Raw genomic sequence first — 6,166 nt, forward strand, 5'->3', positions numbered from 1 at the left:
ACCTTGACTAACCTGCACCCCCCGCACATTGACTCAATACCGGTACCCCCTGTATATAGCCTCATTATTGTTCTGTAATCTTCTTGTGTTACTTTTTGATTTGATTTGATTACTTTACTTTAGATTGTTTAGTAAATATTTTCTTAACTCTATTTCTTCAACTGCGTTGTTGGTTAAGGGCTTGTCAGTAAGCATTTCACTGTAAGGTCTACACCTGTTGTATTTGGCGCATGTGACAAATGAAATTTGATTTGATTTGATTTGACTGCTAGACATTAGCATCAGCGTAGCATTAGCGTAGCATTAGCGTAGCCTTTCAAATATTGAGAAAATACTTATCTCTGGCCTTTTTAAACACAAAGTCAATAACACAAGGTATTGTAACGTTGTTTATGACTTCAAAATCACAAAGCTATAGGCATTCCTGATACTGGAGTGAACAACAAATGGATTGTCTTTTGTTTCCAAAATGTAATTGCAAATCACAAATGTATTTTTTTTGCAATGGAAGTCTGAGTGTAGGCTACTGTAGCCAAAATGCATTTACAAATTAAAACACTGCGGCACTAACCTTTTAAATTGAACGCATACAGAGAAGCCAAATGCTTATTTCAGTGTGTATGGAACACTGTGGCTGTGACCGTGGTTACCATACATTTGGAAGTTGTTTACAAACCTGCCATCTTGATGCGCTTCAGGAGGGAAACTTGGACCGGAGCCATTTACCAGCAGCTTGATGAGAGTGCAGTGAGGCAAGTTAATGAATACAACATCCCCAACCCGAAGGCAAGGCTGCAAACTGAACGTGAGAGTGACTGAGGGACAGCGTGGCCAGCGGGATGGGGAACCTGTGGGTTTAGGAAACACTATAGTGCTGACAGAAACAGAAAAAAAAGGACCACAGCGATAACTCATCCTCGAGATCTATGAGAGTCTTGAACTTGATCAAAACTGGAGTGTATCGATCAATTTGAAACAGAGTTGACATTTTGGAGTTGTGTGACGGTGTTGGTTTGATTTTATATACACCACTGTTTTGGTTGCTTTAGTTAGTAAAATGTGTTTATTAGGTGTGCTTGCTGAAGGCAAATCACAACTCTAGATTTCTTACATAGTCTTATAATATAATTATTATTCTATTTATTCCGCCCGCTCTAGATTAAAGTGAAGTGAAGAGGCGACTCTGGGATGCTGACCTTCTAGGCAGAGTTGCAAAGAAAAAGCAATATCTCTGACTGGCCACCTTAATCTTTTATTTTTATTGGCCAGTCTGAGATATGGCTTTTTCTTTGCAACTCTGCCTAGAAGGTCAGCATCCCGGAGTCGCCTCTTCACTGTTGACATTGAGACTGGTGTTTTGCGGGTACTATTTAATGAAGCTGCCAGTTGAGGACCTGTGAGGTGTCTGTTTCTCAAACTAGACACTCTAATGTATTAGTCCTCTTGCTCAGTTGTGCACCGGGGCCTCCCACTCCTCTTTCTATTCTGGTTAGAGCCAGTTGCGCTGTTCTGTGAAGGGAGTACACAGCGTTGTACAAGATCTTCAGTTTCTTGGCCATTTCTCGCATGGAATAGCCTTCATTTCTCAAAACAAGAATAGACTGACGAGTTTGAGAAGATATTTATTTGTTTCTGGCCATTTTGAGCCTGTAATCGAGCCCACAATTGCTGATGCTCCAGATACTCAACTAGTCTCAAGAAGGCCAGTTTTATTGCTTCTTTAATCAGCACAACAGTTTTCAGCTGTGCTAACATAATTGCAAAAGGGTTTTCTAATGATCAATTAGCCTTTTAAAATGATAAACTTGGATTAGCAAACACAACGTGCCATTGGAACACAGGACTGATGGTTGCTGATAATGGGCCTCTGTACGCCTATGTAGATATCCCATTAAAAATCAGCTGTTTTCAGCTACAATAGCCATTTACAACATTAACAACGTCTACACTGTATTTCTGATCAATTTGATGTTATTTTAATGGACAAAAAAATGGCTTTTCTTTCGAAAACAAGGACATTTCTAAGTGACCCCAAACTTTTGAACGGTAGTGTAGATTGATTGTCAAAGGATTTTTGATACTATGTATACTTTCTGAACTATTACGATTTTAAATTAACATGGGTTAAAATGTGAACCATAGGAATACTAGCCTCGTACAAACCATCCAGATCTCATGAGCTTAAACTCAGACGGAACAGTAAACTTGAGAGATCAGGATGGTTCGTACGAGGCTATAGGAATACAGAGGTAGCTTTTCAAAATGATCCTGCTCCTTGGCCAATTAAGCATAAATTAACTCACCAACAGTGACTATTGAACCGTTCAAGCTAGAGACACCAAACCAACTTTCACATGTTCAGGCTATCCTAACGTCAAATTCTGTACATAGTTATAGTATCAACTATAACTATATACAGTACCAGTCAAAAGTTTGGACACACCTACTCATTCAAGGGTTTTTCTTTATTTTTACTATTTTCAACATTGTAGAATAATAGTGAATACATCAAAACTATGAAATAACACATATGGAATCATGTAGTAACCCAAAAAGTGTTAAACAAATCAAAATACATTTTATATTTGAGATTCTTCAAATAGCCACCCTTTGCCTTGATGATAGCTTTGCACACTCTTGGCATTCTCTCAACCAGCTTCACCCGGAATGCTTTTCCAACAGTCTTGAAGGAGTTCCCACATATGCTTAGCACTTGTTGGCTGCTTTTCCTTCACTCTGCCGTCCGATTCATCCCAAACCATCTCAATTAGGTTGAGGTCGGGGGATTTGGTATTTGGTATTTTAATAGGATCCCTATTAGCTGTTGCAAAAGTAGCAGCTGCTCTTCCTGGGGTCCACACAAAACAGGAAACATTACATAATACAGAACATTAATAGACAAGAACAGCTCAAGGACAGAACTACATACTTTTTTTTAAAGGCACACGTAGCCTACATATCAATACATACACACAAACTACCTAGGTCAAATAGGGGAGAGGTGTTGGGCCTTGAGGTGTTGCTTTATCTGTTTTTTGAAGCCAGGTTTGCTGTTTATTTTAGCAATATGAGATGGAACAGAGTTCCATGCAATAATGGCTCTATATAATACTGTACGCTTTCTTGAATTTGTTCTGGATTTGGGGACTGTGAAAAGACCCCTGGTGACATGTCTGGTGGGATAAGTGTGTGTGTCAGATCTGTGTGTATGTTGACTATGCAAACAATTTGGGATTTTCAACACATTCATGTTTCTTATAAAAATAAGAAGTGATGCAGTCAGTCTCTCCTCAACTCTTAGCCAAGAGAGACTGGCATGCATAGTATTTACAGTTGAAGTCGGAAGTTTACATACACTTAGGTTGAAGTCATTAAAACTCATTTTTCAACTCCACAAATTTCTTGTTAACAAACTATAGTTTTGGCAAGTTGGTTAGGACATCTACTTTGTGCATGACACAAGTAATTTTTCCAACAATTGTTTACAGACAGATTATTTCATTTATAATTCACTGTATCACAATTCCAGTGGGTCAGAAGTTTACATACACTAAGTTGACTGTGCCTTTAAACAGCTTGGAAAATTCCAGAAAATGATGTCATGGCTTTAGAAGCTTCTGATAGGCTAATTGACATAATTTGAGTCAATTGGAGGTGTACCTGTGGATGTATTTCAAGGCCTACCTTCAAACTCAGTGCCTCTTTGCTTGACATCATGGGAAAAACAAAATAAATCAGCCAAGACCTCAAAATTTTTTTGGGGAGACCTCCACAAGTCTGGTTCATCCTTGGGAGCAATTTCCAAATGCCTGAAGGTACCATGTTCATCTGTACAAACAATAGTACGCTAGTATAAACACCATGGGACCACACAGCCATCATACTGCTCAGGAAGGAGACGCGTTCTGTCTCCTAGAGATGAACGTACTTTGGCGCGAAAAGTGCAAATCAATCCCAGAACAACAGCAAAGGACCTTGTGAAGATGCTGGAGGAAACAGGTACAAAATTATCTATATCCACAGTAAAACGAGTCCTATATTGACATAACCTGAAAGGCCACTCAGCAAGGAAGAAGCCACTGCTCCAAAACTGCCATAAAAAAGCCAGACTACGGTTTGCAACTGCACATGGGGACAAAGATCTTACTGTTTGGAGAAATGTCCTCTGGTCTGATGAAACAAAAATAGAACTGTTTGGCCATAATGACCATCGTTATGTTTGGAGGAAAAAAGGGGGTGGCTTGCAAGCCGAAGAACACCATCCCAACCGTGAAGCACGGAGGTGGCAGCATCATGCTGTGGGGGTGCTTTGCTGCAGGAGGGACTAGTGCACTTCACAAAAGAGATGGCATCATGAGGAAGGAAAATTATGTGGATATATTGAAGCAACATCTCAAGACATCAGTCTGGAAGTTAAAGCTTGGTCGCAAATGGTTCTTCCAAATGGACAATGACCCCAAGCATACTTCCAAAGTTGTGGCAAAATGGCTTAAGGACAACAAAGTCAAGGTATTGGAGTGGCCATCACAAAGCCCTGACCTCAATCCTATAGAAAATTGTTTAAAGGCACAGTCAATCCTATAGAAAATGTGTGGGCAGAACTGAAGAAGCGTGTGCGAGCAAGGAGGCCTACAAACCTGACTCAGTTACACCAGCTCTGTCAGGAGGAATGGGCCAAAATTCACCCAACTTATTGTGGGAAGCTTGTGGAAGGCTACCCAAAACGTTTGACCCAAGTTAAACAATTTAAAGGCAATGCTACCAAATACTAATTGAGTGTATGTAAACTTCTGACCCACTAGGAATGTGATGAAAGAAATAAAGCTGAAATAAATCACTCTTTACTATTATTCTGACATTTCACATTCTTAAAATAAAGTGGTGATCCTAACTGACCTAAGACAGGGAATTTTTACTAGGATTAAATGTCAGGAATTGTGAAAAACTGATTTTAAATGTATTTGGCTAAGGTGTATGTAAACCTTCGACTTCAACTGTATATGTTTTGACCATGATAGATTGTAAACTAAGGTAACGCCAAGTAATGTAGTCTCCTCAACTTGTTCAAAAGCCACTCCATTCATTACCAGACTCAGCTGAGGTCTAGAACTTAGGGAATGATTTGTACCAAATACAATGCTCTTAGTTTTAGAGATGTTCAGGACCAGTTTATTAGTGGCCACCCATTCCAAAACAGACTGCAACTCTTTGTTAAGGGTTTCAGTGAATTCATTAGCTATGGTTGCTGATGTGTATATGGTTGAATCATCAGCATACATGGACACACATGCTTTGTTTAATGCCAGTAGCAGGTCATTGGTAAAAATAGAAAAGAGTAGAGGGCCTAGAGAGCTGCCCTGTGGTACACCACATTTGACATGTTTGACATTAGAGAAGCTTACATTAAAGAAAACCCTTTGAGTTCTATTAGATTGATTGCTCTGAATCCACGATATGGCAGAGGTTGAAAAGCCATAACACATACGTTTTTTCAACAACAGGTTATGGTCAATAATATCAAAGGCTGCACTGAAATCTAACAGCACAGCTACCACAATCTTCTTATTATCCATTTCTTTCAACCAATCATCAGTCATTTGTGTCAGTGCAGTACATGTTGAGTGCCCTTCCCTATAAGCATGCTGAAAGTCTGTTGTTAATTTGTTTGCAGAGAAATAGCATTGTATTTGGTCAAACACAATTTTTTCCAACAGTTTGCTAAGAGCTGGCAGCACGCTAATAGGTCTGCTGTTAGAACCATTAAAGGCCGCTTTACCATTCTTGGGTAGCGGAATTACTTTGGCTTCCCTCCAGGCCTGAGGACAAAGATTTTCCTCTAGGCTCAGATTAAAGATATGACAGATAGGAGTGGCTATAGAGTCAGCTACCATCCTCAGTAGCTTTCCATCTTTCCATCAGTAGCTTTCCAAGTTGTCAATGCCAGGAGGTTTGTCATTATTGATCGATAACAATAATCTTCCCACCTCTCCCACAATAACTTTACAAAATTCAAACTTGCAATGCTTTTCTTTCATGATTTGTTTTTTTATGCATGAATACGATGGCTCACTGTTCATTGTTGGCATTTCCTGCCTGAGTTTGCCCACTTTGCCAATGAAGTAATCATTAAAATAATTGGCAACATCAAATGGTTTTGTGATGAATA

The sequence above is a fragment of the Coregonus clupeaformis genome, unplaced genomic scaffold (genome assembly GCF_020615455.1).
Source record: "Coregonus clupeaformis isolate EN_2021a unplaced genomic scaffold, ASM2061545v1 scaf0154, whole genome shotgun sequence".
Classification (NCBI taxonomy): Eukaryota; Metazoa; Chordata; class Actinopteri; order Salmoniformes; family Salmonidae; genus Coregonus; species Coregonus clupeaformis.